The sequence below is a fragment of the Punica granatum genome, chromosome 5, assembly GCF_007655135.1.
Source record: "Punica granatum isolate Tunisia-2019 chromosome 5, ASM765513v2, whole genome shotgun sequence".
Classification (NCBI taxonomy): Eukaryota; Viridiplantae; Streptophyta; class Magnoliopsida; order Myrtales; family Lythraceae; genus Punica; species Punica granatum.
In genome coordinates this window covers 15,733,433-15,747,120 of record NC_045131.1, presented here as the reverse complement: position 1 = coordinate 15,747,120, position 13,688 = coordinate 15,733,433, and the positions used below count along the sequence as shown (strand labels likewise).

Sequence of the window (13,688 nt, the reverse complement as noted above, 5' to 3'; positions counted from 1 at the left end):
GAGTTTATAAAAACCGGTTTCCTGTTTTGCACAATCTTCCTATCTAAACCCTTCCTTCCTTTCTTGCCGGAAATCTCATTCAATCCTCATTAATGCTACAAGCTATCAGCAGATTTCGATCAGCATTTCCAAGGGAAGACACGGCTAGGTTCATAGGGAGAGGAGAAAGGAAATTCATTAAACCGTTTTCTTGATTTTGGGCAACATTTCTATCTAGACCTTTCTTCCCTTTTTGCCTCTCTCCCTCATTCATTACACATTTATTATTCAGCAAAAATATTCAACAGAGGGCCAAGAATTCGGCCAAATGCAGCTGCAGAGGAGAAAAAGGAAGTTTATTAACGGTTTTCCCGTTTCGGCGCAATTTTCCAATCTTGCACCATCCTTTCCTTCTTGCCTCTCTCCCTCGTTCATTATTCATCGATTTTCAGAACAGTCAGCAACTTTCGGAAGGGAGAGTGAGCAGAGAACAGAGAGAATTCGGAGGAAAAGAGGGCTGCAGAGGAGAGAAAAAAAAAACGTTATTGTCAAAAAAACATTGTTTTTTGGGCAAAACATCCATCTACCCTCACCCAAACTTCGATAAAATACATACCCCACCTATTTTCGACCTCCTAAATCCATTTCCGAGTTTAGTTTTAGCATTCGAAGCCTCCAACCCTGCATTTCAGCATATAACAGAAATAGCACAGAATCGGGTTTCCATAGCCCTTCCCGGGTCCTAGGCATGCCATTTCCTCTCACGTTCATGGTGAGTCGTGCCTACACCTCCTAAGGGTTCCTCATGACCCTCACTCTCCCTCAGTGAAATCTCAGTGTCATTTGCAGAGTAAAGTCTTAAAACAAACTCACACACATAGTTGACTTAATAATTGCATTCTAGCACATTCATCTACTTGCCTAGGGTAGGGAGATTATTTGCCAAGTAACCCCGGTTAATAACTAACTAAGTCACGTAAATTCGGTCTAATACACAACTTGTCTGCACTTATCTGTTTATCCGCTATTTGTCTATTTTTATCTGTTTATATCAGTTTTTATCAGTTTTCTTATGTTTTCCACTTTTATTTGTTGATTTGTTGCGGTTCGGGTCCGAACCCTTAGGATACGATTTACATGGGTCTAACGCCCCTAACCGTCGATCACGGGGTCCAATGCCCCCATACACCGAGTGCGCATCTTAATTTAATTTTCAGTCTTTTCCAAACCACACGGTGAGCACGAGTGGAATAATGACCGAACGCGAACCGATCGGGATTCAGTCGTTATAATTTGAATTTTTATTTATTTGAGAAAACAATGTAAGGGTTTATGTTGTACATTCATTCATGTAAAAATCCCGGTCGGAGAGTGAATGATTGGAGTGTTTCCTCGAATTTACGGTGTCAAAACGGGCGAGTCAAATGCAACCCTAAATCATGCGATAAATAAATAAAATGGCAAGCCTAGCAAGTTAGAGTACCGAAAGGGCGTGTGGTAGGCTCATACGTAATAGAACCCCCGAATTCGGAATTTCCGATTCCGTACAAACCATTGCCTTAACATACTAGGTGTATCCCATATCCCTAGACCCGGGCAACTCACCGGCCCTCGACTTTCGGGTCGTAAACAGGTAATGGCGACTCCTTCTCACGTACGTCTGTCGCGCATCCCCGGGAAGGTGGACACTCCCAAGCCGCGTTGCATAGGCGTGCGCATGCGTGCTCCGACGAGATGAAATTCGGGTGCGCACAACAGTTAATATAAGATATGTGAATATAAAGGAATAAAGACTTTATGGTATATGTTTTACTTCTTTGTTTTTTCGTTTTTGTATTTTTTTGTAAGAATATGTTTTGCTTCCTTTGTTATTTTGAAATTCGAAATACAACTGACCATTATAAGGTATTGTAAAATCATGTTTATACCACTTCTATATGTACATATATAAATATATCATAACAATAATAAACACTAGGGAAAACTCCTGGACATATCACGGTTTGAGAACAAGTATTACAGTGCATCATATTTCGAAAAATTAACATGGTGCATCACGAAAAATTTGAAAATTTTCACACCGCATGAGGTTTTGTGGCTCTGCCGACGATGGAGGCCATATCTCCTGAACGATCAACAAACTTATGCCAAATATTACAAAAAATGGAAGAGATATAGGAACAAGATTGTTCAGGACATGGCAGTTTGTGTATGGTTGTTAGTGCCTTTCCGTTTTAGGAAAATAACACTGTGCGTCACAGTTTGAAAATAATTTTCATAATGCATCATATTTCCGTGGCCAGGTGGGACCCAGATGCTGAGTAAGTACGGCCACATTGGCACCATTTGTGCCACGTTAGCTTTCCGTCCATCAGTTGACGGAAATGATACACGGTGAAAATTTTCAAATTTTTCGTGATGCACCATGTTAATTTTTCAAATTATAATGCAATGCGATACTTGTTCTCAAACTATGATGCACTGTGTCATTTTTCCTAAACATTATAATCAACAAATTAGTGGACACAATATAATTTATTACACTTAATGTAACTCAAATATCCAAAAAAAGAAAGAAAAAAAGAATGCCATAATAATTACCCAATCTATTTCTCTAAATAAAAAATATGGAGCTTGTTAGTATGTTTTCGAGTAAATCGCATATTTGATACAAAATATTTGACGACTGTAGCACTTTCGTACACTTATCAAAAAATTGTAGACTTTGTTACAAAAACTAAACAATGTAACAATCAAGAAAATTTTTTTCCAAACTATAACAATGTTGTACAAACCGTCAATTTGGGGCTAACTGAGTCAATTAGTGTTTATATGGATCTTTCGTGGCTGCTGACAACATTACACATTGCTTATGTGGCTCTGGGGGCGTTAGCATGTCATTTTAAATTAATAAAAAAGTGAAATTAAAATAAATATTTAATAATAGAAATATAACAAATAATAAATAAAAATAAAAAGAAATTAATTTTAAAAATAAAAATATTTTTTTAAAAATAAAAATATATATAGATAAATAAAAATAAAATTATAAATAATGTAAAATAAATAACAATAAAAATTAAAGTTATAAAAATTAAACATTAATAAATAAATAAATAAATAAATGAAAATAATGATATTAAGAAAGAAATTAAAATTAATATGAAAATATGTGAAATTATTAAAAAAACAAAACAGAGAGAGAATGAGTGAACAATGGTCGGATATAGAGGTAGGGGTGGGGGTGGCGCTACAGCCGGCCACTCCTTTTCCCCTTGACCGAGGTCTCCAACGGTCTCAAAACCCACTGTGCCCTTGGTCAAGAGGGTGGTGGCCGACTAAGATCTCTCGCATATGGGGGGTAAAGCTCGTTAGTGTGTTCTCACATGTAGAGTTGCCTTCCATGTATTTTATTTTCCTATGAAGACTTGTCAAGTGTGTTTCCATTATCAAAAGACACCCTATTAATCAAAAGAGTGTAGAGCAGTGACGAGCTCCCTCACCTGGTAACCAAGAGGTTTCAGATTCGATACTTAGTGCACTGCTCGTGTCCATTTATTAGCTACTAGTGAATCTGCAGTGTGTGCATGATTCGCGAAATTATTTAATGGTGTATGTATATGATTCTGGAAGTAAACAATCTTATTTATTAAACTGCAGTACATAGTTAGCAGTGATCAAAATTAAGTCTGACCCATGTTTTTTTATTTCAATTGTCTTCAGATACATCATGAACTATGTGCCCTCCCACAGCTCGGTGTTCATTTGTTGCTCTATTGAAAATATACGACGCTCCAACAATTCTTGCAATGCGATTTGGTACCTGCCAGCAGATGAGATAAGTATATTAGATATGAAATAACTCCGGACCTCTGAAATATAATTGATATTTTCACAGTTTAATAAAGTGGATGTATGATAAGAAAGAAAACAAATATATGTAAAGTAATTGAATGATAAAGTTATTCTTTGGTATGTGAAAGCAAAACATTAGAAGGACCTAAATGTTTACAATATGTACAATATGTATTAATATTCCTTTTCAAGATATGGCAGTCACGGAAGCCTTCCAGTTTTTTTTCACGGAAAGCAATTCATGCCATTATATTTTTTTGATAATAAATGATTAAATACTTATGTATTCTTAAACTTTAATATTTTAATAAGTTCGATTTGAAAAATGATGGTAAATAAAGTTAAATATAAGTGGATGGGAATTTATAAGATGGTGTGTGTCCTCATAAAACTTGGCCTGTAGAGTTGCAAAGGCAAGGAAAATATGGTGGGTAAGGCAATTCGCCAGAGCGCAAAAGAAATACAATCGAAAAAGGAGACGAAGAGTAGCAGCGAAAAGCACATTAAAAGTCCGTAACCTATGTTGCTGTAAGCGATTGTTGAGAGTTTAAGCATAGCTCCTAGTGGCCTGATAAGGAAAAGGCAAAGCTCCTAATGATAAGGGTCGAAGTCGACTAAACAGGAACTGGAGCTCTTTCCCAAAAGCATCCGGTAACAGTTTATATACGGGCCTCCAGCTCAATGGATTGGTATCACTTACAGCAAGGGCATAATGGGTTTAGGGCAAACTACCGAGAATTGGGCAATTGTACGAGCATGAGGTGTGGGATTGATCATGCCATAGTAGGAAACTCATACTCATTCAATAACAATCTCATTTACTGGCCATATTGAGGATATTTTTAGTAAGAAATGTGCTGTACACGGTCAATAAAGAAGAGGTAAGAAAAAAGGAAAGCTAATTGCTGAGCAGAGTATGTAAACTACAGTAAGTTGTGCACAGCTACGAAAAAAAGTCATGTAGAAATAAAAAAAATCATCACCGCATAAATTTATCATCTTCCCTTCTCTCTTGCTTTATCAAATATATATTTAATAATTGGTAATCATAAAGTAGTAAAATCATTTAGTTTCACATAAATTCTATTTATCCTTACAAATAAAAATGCTGCCACTTTATATCACAGGATGCAAATTTTCTTTTTGAATTTTTCTCTTGCATATATATATATATATTCTTTTTCAGTTATATTCTCCAAATTATATAATATTCTCTTTTATATAGGATGCTCGCCATAACATTTGATAGGAGCTCAATCATCGAAAAGTTACAGGTAAAAATATTCAAAGTATCTACCATCTTCTTATAAAACTTATACTAAGTAGGCAAAGTATTATGCTTTATTCAGGTAACTAGGTCAAGGCTGAATATGTGAATATACGATTGTGAGCCGTAACTGATAGTTGGTATGAGGAAAGTAGTATACTATATTCAGTTGGGGCGCCACATTTTCAGTTTTCCCTCCACCAATATCAGCATTTTTTTTAGACATCAATATTCAATCTGATAAATCATACTCATTTCTGGTCTAAATCATCTTTTTCAGTACCCCACTTATCTTGCTTCTGTGTTTTCTTCTGCTGTTGAAGCACTAACTAAGCAAATTTCATTTCTTTAACAGACTATGATGGATAACATGATGCAATTTTAGTAACCTGTTGTATTTTTTTCAAGATTAATTTCTTATTCACTGAAAAATATAAATTTGTCACAGGTATTAGCAACAGGACATCGCCCTGAAGCGATTGAGACCCTAAATAAAAGGAATGTGGTGGAAACAAATAATTGGCCAAATCCAAGCATATATATGGGGAATCAAATCAAGAAAGCGCTATCTTAATACAAAACAAAAGGCGAAAGGAAAAAAAGAGCTTGGAATGTACCAGAGTTGTTTTTAGGCTAAACAGTTGAGGTTGAGAAGAGGAGCATCCTGCAATGATGGGTGACGCAGCGGCACCTGCTCTTGCGGTAAGCAGCCTATGCCAACATCACTTAACCGGTCCCAGTTTGGTGTTCTTTCTTAGCAATGACTCTCATCTTCTGTTGTTCGGGTGTAGTCGAGAATACCAACTGCGGCTATGTATGCATGAGGTCCTTCTCTCTCCTAGAAAGGAAGGCATGACTAAAGAGGTCAGCATAAAATATAAGTAAAGGACATACTGGATGGAATAATAAATTCATACATAGACACTAAATTAGGAATAGGTGATATAGAACGATAATTAGCAAAGATATTTTTATTGTACTGTAACATGATAAATTGGAGTTTCACAGTATTTTACATGATCACCTGGCATATTGGTTAGCAAATCAAATTTAATGATGGGGAATTCTGTAAAAGGAAGACAAAAAAAGTCAATTTGCAGGACCCTTATGCAGCACCATTTTTTTTTTCTCTCCCCTAGAGCAGTAGCACCTGAACTCCCCGACAGGCAAAACCAATGTACATACCCACAGGCACGATGTCAGAAAAAAATTTGTTGCCACAAAAAGACCTTAAGCACGAATAAGAATTGCACACGAGTAACAAGTACACAAAGCTAGAAATACTTCACTTCAAACAATTTTATTTGACCTCCCAAATAGGTCCAAGACAGTCAAGAGCCATTGTTCTACACAATGGCAACTCCTTAGCCTAAATAGTTTATTTGGACCTAAGAAAGGGCGACTGGTGACACTGCAGCTTCAGGAATAACTTAAGCACACGAGGAATAAGACGGTAGAACCCATTTCAGAGGCAAGGGAAGACACGAAATGAGGATCTCACCTCTACCCATGGTATTAGAAGTACAAAGAGGTGTACGAGAGCACAGTGCCTGCATAGGTAATAAGGAAGTATATATCAGAATACATTTATAGTGTGCATATATAGAATAATAAATGGCAAAAAGAACCCCCCCAAAAAACAACTTAACAGCAGGTTCTTAACGTGGAAAGTCGGAATAAATTTCTCTTTTTCATTGTAATTTATGTGGGAAAAGACTCCCCAAAAACCTTAGTTTAAGTGCAAACAAAAGCTGCAAAGCTTAAAATAATAAGTATGGCCGAAATACTACTGGCCTCGAATTTTTTTGATGAGACAGGCAAAGAAAAAGAACAATAAGTGAAGCAGTTCAATTAGAGGTAAGCTTTCCAGGAAACACAGAATCAGAGTGTCCATCTTGATACAGAGTCAGTTACAAGCGCTTTGCCCGTGATTGTTTATTAATTTGGTTTGCAGTTTTCATGGTTTGGGACATTTTCAGGACACTATACATCGCAGCCAATCTGGAAAAATGTAGACAAACAGTGGCTTCTCGATGTACCGCATTCTCCAGAGTTATTTAATGAAGAACTGAACTCCAGATAATATCGGTAAGAAACTTGGAGTATGGCAAAGTTCAATGGCATCAGTTTGAGACAATTAGATCAGAAACACACAGGACGGAAACTGAGTAATCAGATGTATGACGAACAGTGAATACTTGCATGTTGAAGCAGCAACAGCCATGACACAGCGTTTATTGGTCGGGGCGGCAGTTGGGCATTCGGTACAGAGCGCCTGGTGGTAATGTTGCTAGCGAGGGGACCAGCGGCGGCGGTGTCAAGGGCCAATGTTGGACAAGTGGGCCGGTGAAGGACTCGGGAGGCAAGGCGTGCCGATTGTCACAAATGGCGTTTGAGGTCGGGGGTGGCACTTGGCATCCGTTGGGGTTCGGAGAAGGCGACAATGCTGTCTGGGAGGAGGCGAGGAGGAGGAAGAGGCAATACCAGCGTCAGTTTCCAACAATGGAGCAGATTGCCGGTGGCAGATCACACGCAATAAACAGAGGACTGTGGCGAGAGCCGAAAGCAGAGCGCCTGATCGGGGAATGACAATTATCCTATAGCCCTTCGAAATCTCAATCTTCACATCTGCGTTTGATCTCTTTCCTTCTCTGTTCCCTTTTTGTTTCCCATACTTTCCCCGGAAATGATCAGTGCTATCGAAGTGCCCACCTCTCTGCTCTGTTTTCCCTTCTTGCTCTCTCTCTTTGCAGACTTTGCTTATCGAAGCGCCCGTGCTACCTTCCCCCACAGAGAAGCACCCACCACTACTTCTCCATTTTACCGCGGATGCACTATTACGGCAATTAGCATCCCTCGTCCTCTGCTTCTTTGTCTATATACTTGGAACCTCGTTGCTTTGCGATAAATATGTCACAACACTCCAATACTTATTAATAGACCACCTTACACCTGCTTGCATCTTGATCTATTTTTGTTCTTTGCTTCATATTTGAATGTCTTTGTCACGGTTTAACATTTGTAACTCGCCTTGCTGTCTTTTTCCATAAGGTCTCCGACATATTGGCCCTATGATTTCATTCAACATATTGCCCCTATGATTCCATTCAACATATTGTCCCTATAATTCATTTCTTATGCAGCTAACGTCCAAGGAATGCTAACTGGTATTTTTTTTTCTTTTTTTCATTTTCAACTAACACGACCCCTCAAAACTCCGACTTGATCACTCGTAGGTTTTCATTGTGTCCTATGCCTGGTCATGTAAGAGAAAAAAAATTAGCCCAGTTAGTATGCACTCCCACTACTGGTGTTTATTTCTCCGCCAACATATTGTGGCAGTAATTTGGATGGACTGAATATCTTGGCATTCGGCGAAGGGATTTCTCAATAATTGTTTGCTATTTTTATCAACCTAATCGGCATTCTGCTTTTATCCAAGTACATTAACTTCTGCTTTAGCCATTAACTTTTGTCTCACCTTGCTTCTATCTAATTTTCTATGGAAGTTTTTGACTGTTTCGTTTCGTTTTCATGTACTGCTGATTTTAATCTGATAAAAACCAGCTAGCCGCTTTACGAGTTAAACTATGCTGCCTTTGCCTCCTCTACATTAAACTCTTTTGCTACAACTAGTGTACTGCATAGAGTATAATTACTGTTACGGTTCTCCTTTTAACTACACAATTTTTTACATGCATGAATTAGCGCCATCATAGTTGAAATTCGTGCCTTTAAAAAATTGCGTAGTGAACATCACTGGTTTTTTCTCCTTTGTTCAGATGAATGCATAGTGATTGTCTTGATATTTGGTTGGATAAGAATGCATTTATAGTTTACACGAAGGCATAATTAGAGCAGAGCAATACATTTGCAATGGGTAAGCTTTCTTCCGTGAACTCTAACATTGAGAAATTCCTGTAGTACAACGCACCCTCAGTTTTAATATGAACTCATCATTTCTATAGGAAGGGGTTATGCTCTTGCTTTGTTGGAATTTGAAAAGAGATGTCTAATATTAAATAAATATAACTGTGAAATTCAAGTAACTCCAGAAAATTATATGGGAAAATACTTTCTATTGAGTCAAATGCATGACCTGTGGCCAGACATATTTATTCTGTGGGCTTGCAAAGTGTTCACATGAGCCGTGAGATTAATTGGACTAAGCCCGGACACGCTCGTTATAAAAAGGAAAAGGGCAAAAAAAAATACTAACTGTGAAAGTTCATGACTAGCTCTTAACTGAGAAAGTTTTTCACGTCTTTATACACGCTCTTCATTCAATGCTTGTACTTTCCTTAAGGTTGACATCATATGAAGGAGAATTTTTAGCATTTTATTATGTAATATCTCCAAATTTTTTATAAAGTCAAAATATAATATATATGAACTATTGGGACTTTGATAATTTAATTAAATTAGGAAGTCAAGGATTTGATCGGGAGTTAGATATTAATTAAAGAATTAATTATTTTACATATGAATTGATCTTATAAGTGGCCGATGGATAAATTTTGTTAGGGAAAAATGCACCGTAAATTTCAACCTTTGAAGGTTATTTCAGTTTTATTCTATCTTATAAAGATTATCTGAAAATACCAATTTTATTCTAAGTCTATACCTTTTTTGCCAAAAATAGACAGAGAGGATAACGTGACTCAGTTAAAGGGGGTAACAGTGCCTACGTGGATTACCCCTTAACGAGCCATGTCAGCCTCTTCGCAAAAAAAAAGTCACTGTGGGATAGATTTTGAACATAATACAAACAGTGGGTATTTTCAAGTAATTTTTAAAAGATTTGATAAAATTGAACAAAATGCACACGTTAGATTTCAAGCAATGAAATCTAAGCAAACATGGAGCCATTCTCTTGGCCGATTACCCAAGAAATTGTGCCTTCATCGCGTCCACATCCATCTCGGCTGAGTTTATCCACATTCTCGACTGAATTGGAATTGCCATTATATTTTTCTTTGTTCTCATATCCACTACGTGGCTAACTTGGTAATGAATTGCCTTCCAAGCTAAGAATTAACTAAACTTAGAAATCCACTCAAAGATTGGCTAACCATGAGTCTACCCTCATCTTCGTTCCATGTGAACTCCGTGACCACAACACTAGGCTTTTGCCGTCTTACCAATTCCGCGGGCGGGCCGAACCTTATTTTGCTGTGGGCTTATGGACTTGACAATGCATTGGCCTTCGGTACTGAGCTTCAACAATATTCTCTGACACATCTTGAAATCATCCATATCACGAAGTGTAGAAAATGGGTATAAACATCAGCATATAAGTAACTAAGTATTCTATTCAACACATCACATTTCGATATATATATATATATATATATATTATTTATTTATTTATTTGAACATTTTTTAAAATATTGAAAATAAAATCCTTATTTTCACATGATAAATTTTATTTTTTAATTTGCTAGTAAATCTATATAATTAAATAATATTCTTATGATAATTTATGCATATGATTAACTAATTATTTTCAAATATTAAAAATATCATATTTATTTCAATATATGTTTATTAAATTATTTATTGTTCAAAAGATTAAGTATAATTATTACATATATTGATAGCATTTATTGTAAAAGTTAGTCAATTTTACATAAGTGATATATCTTTAGTAATATTTTGATTTCAGAAATTAATTTTTTTATTTTCAATTGCATTAATTATAGAGGGTTTATTGGGTAGCATTTATTGTTATTCAAATAAATCATACTTTTATACTGGATTATTATTGATGGTTATTATTTACAATTTTAGAATTTTCAACAGTAACTAAATTTTTTTAATAATAATCCTAATATATTCGAGACTTGTTATAAATAGTTTAATAAAAACATGATACTAATTCTCTTATTTAAATAGCATTGAATATTTAATTTCTTTTTCTTTTTGAGAATCATATTTTATTATACCGTTGATTTATCCTTTTCACTTTTTACCCGGTCCTAATTTAACAAAATAGTGTCTTAGATTGACATTTGAAAAAATCATGTGTATGGGTACTAATTATTTTATTTAATGTACATTGCATATTTATTGAACTATCAATATGGTACAAGATATATTAAAAACATCTTGTTTGGATATATAAACTTCATTTTGTATATCTTTTGAAATAATATTATTCGAAGTCATTAGTTTCACGAGTAAATTTTACTTTTGATATGCTCGTAAATTCATATAATTAGCGTGTTTTGGTAATTTATAGATATGGCTAAGCATAGTCGGTCCATTTTTTGATGATATTTACAACATAACACTATCAACTTTACCATATACAATGGTTCTCATTTATTTATTTCTTGTTAAATATTTTAATTATAATTCTTTGTTTTAATTTTCTTTTAATTATTAAGGGATCTAGTTACTTGTAATGCTACATTTTAATGTTCATATATACATATATATAAAGTAATTTTTAAATTTTGAAAATCAAAATTAATTTATTTTGAATTTTTAATTAGTTAATTAACTAAATCACATCTAATGCTATCAGGTGAATTTTGCTATATATAGACAGATATAGATAGATAACTCAAAATTCTTATTTCGCGCATTAAGTTTTATTTCTTACATGCTTATAAAGTTATATAATTACTGAGTTGTGGCAGTTTATGTATATGCTTAATCAATTATTTTCTAGTATTATAATATTTATTTTCATATTTGTTTATTAGAACCTTTTGTTATTTTAGAAAAATTTCAAGTACAATCATTGCATTTATTGATAAATTTATTCGAGCAAAGTAGTCAATTTTTGCGCGATTCTATTTTTATATTTATGTGATTAATTCTTATTGAAGTTATTCATATATATTTGTGAAACATAACTTTTATTACTAAAAATAATCTTGGGAAGTTTCAATAATTAATTTTAGGTTTAAAATGATATTTTCTGATAAAATTAGGCTACCTTTAGATAATATATTAATAATTTTGCATTTATTTGTTTAAGTTTATTTAATACTAATGGATTACAAAATTTACCAAATTTTGATTTATTTTGCACACTCTTTCTGAACAGAATCTTTCAAAAGTTAAATATTTTTTTTTTTAAAGGTGTTATTACCCCATATATCTTATGGTTTCACCAGATTCTCAAATCTATCATATACTTTAAAAATTACCTAAAATATCCAATGGTTTATATTTGGTTCGAAATCTATCCCGCCGTTATATCTTCCATCAACATTTAACGGTGTTGCTGATGTGGAACATAAGTGGGCCTATTTTTGCCACTGTGACCCTTAACCTAGGATAAATTTGAGAAAAAATTAAAACCATGGGATAGATTTAAGAAAAAAAATTAAAATCATGGGATAGATTTGAGAAAAAATTAAAATCATAGGATAGGTTTGGAGCCTATTTACGTTTCATTAACGGATAAATTGACAGCGTGATATATTTGAAACCAAATGTAAACCGTGGGATATTTTGGGTAATTTTTAAAGCATAGGATATATTTGAGAATTCGGTAAAACCATAGGATATATGGGGTAATAACCTCTTTTTTATATGACCATAAGTTTATAAAATTAGCAATTTGTGCTAATCTTTTTTTTGGAAATCTTATATCTGTAAATCTAATAATATTTTCATATTATATGTCACTTGCATCATGTGGATTCATATTTTCATACATTTATATCATTCTTATAAAATGGAATGGCTATTGTAAGACATTTTAATTCTAATCTGCAGAGTAGTGTGTTAATTGAAGTAAGTAAGGATAAACTTAAGTGCCTTAAGTGTAGTACTGAAAGGTGCTCATTTGTTAGAAAGTTGTGGTCTCGGCAATAAGACCCAGACCGAGGCAGTGAGATCGTTGGTTAGCAATATTCCCAGAGCATTTAAAGGCTTTTAAGGTTAAAATTATTCTCTTCAATTTATCACAACATTTTGTAGAAGAAAATCAAGATCTTTGCGTTATTCAGAAAGCTCTCTCGCTGAAGATCTAGCACTAGCTCAGAGGCAATATATATTCTTTTCATTCCGCTCAAATAGAATTTTCTACGCCAACAATGGAATCTCACCAAGATTTACCTAATTCGCAAGAAGTTCAAATTGCAAATATAGAATAAGATCTGCAAAATTGGGATATCCCTAAGACTAGTAAGAAAAAAATACACATTTTTTATTCTTTTCAGGATTATACGATTAAAACGGTCGAAATCAATCCCTACTTCGGAAGAAACTATTAACCTACAATTATTTGCGAATGAATCCATAAGAAAACATACAATGAAATAAACTTTTACATATTGACTTAGTACAGATAGTTGTAAAACCCGTCCATAGAGCATGATTAGATGTACCCACCTTAGTTTGCTCAAGGGACACAAGATTTACCTCTTTTAAGCAATCTTTGCTAGAAGTTTTAGAATTAAATTTATATGATGGCCCTGTATATTTTAATTGTTATCTCAATTTCTCTATAGATCTAAATGACCCTTTAGTATTAGATATTTTGACTCTTAACGTACAAATACAGAATCATGATTTCGTAAAGCAAGGAAAAGGTTTAGTCCTAATATATAGAATTTATTACAAACTA

The 13,688-nt window shown here is 34.4% G+C and overlaps 1 long non-coding RNA gene across 2 annotated transcripts; it reads right to left on the bottom strand.

Moving 5' to 3' along the window:
* Window positions 1–3,606: 3,606 nt before the first annotated feature.
* Window positions 3,607–8,001, bottom strand: LOC116207239. Of its 2 annotated transcripts, none has more exons than XR_004156891.1 (4): window positions 7,291–8,001; window positions 6,603–6,651; window positions 5,719–5,939; window positions 3,607–3,802 (listed from the first exon to the last, which is right to left on the bottom strand). It is a non-coding gene; the product is annotated as an uncharacterized LOC116207239 (long non-coding RNA). The 2 variants fall into 2 exon arrangements; XR_004156890.1 differs by having other exon boundaries at window positions 7,300–8,000.
* Between the last annotated feature and the right edge of the window lie 5,687 nt (window positions 8,002–13,688).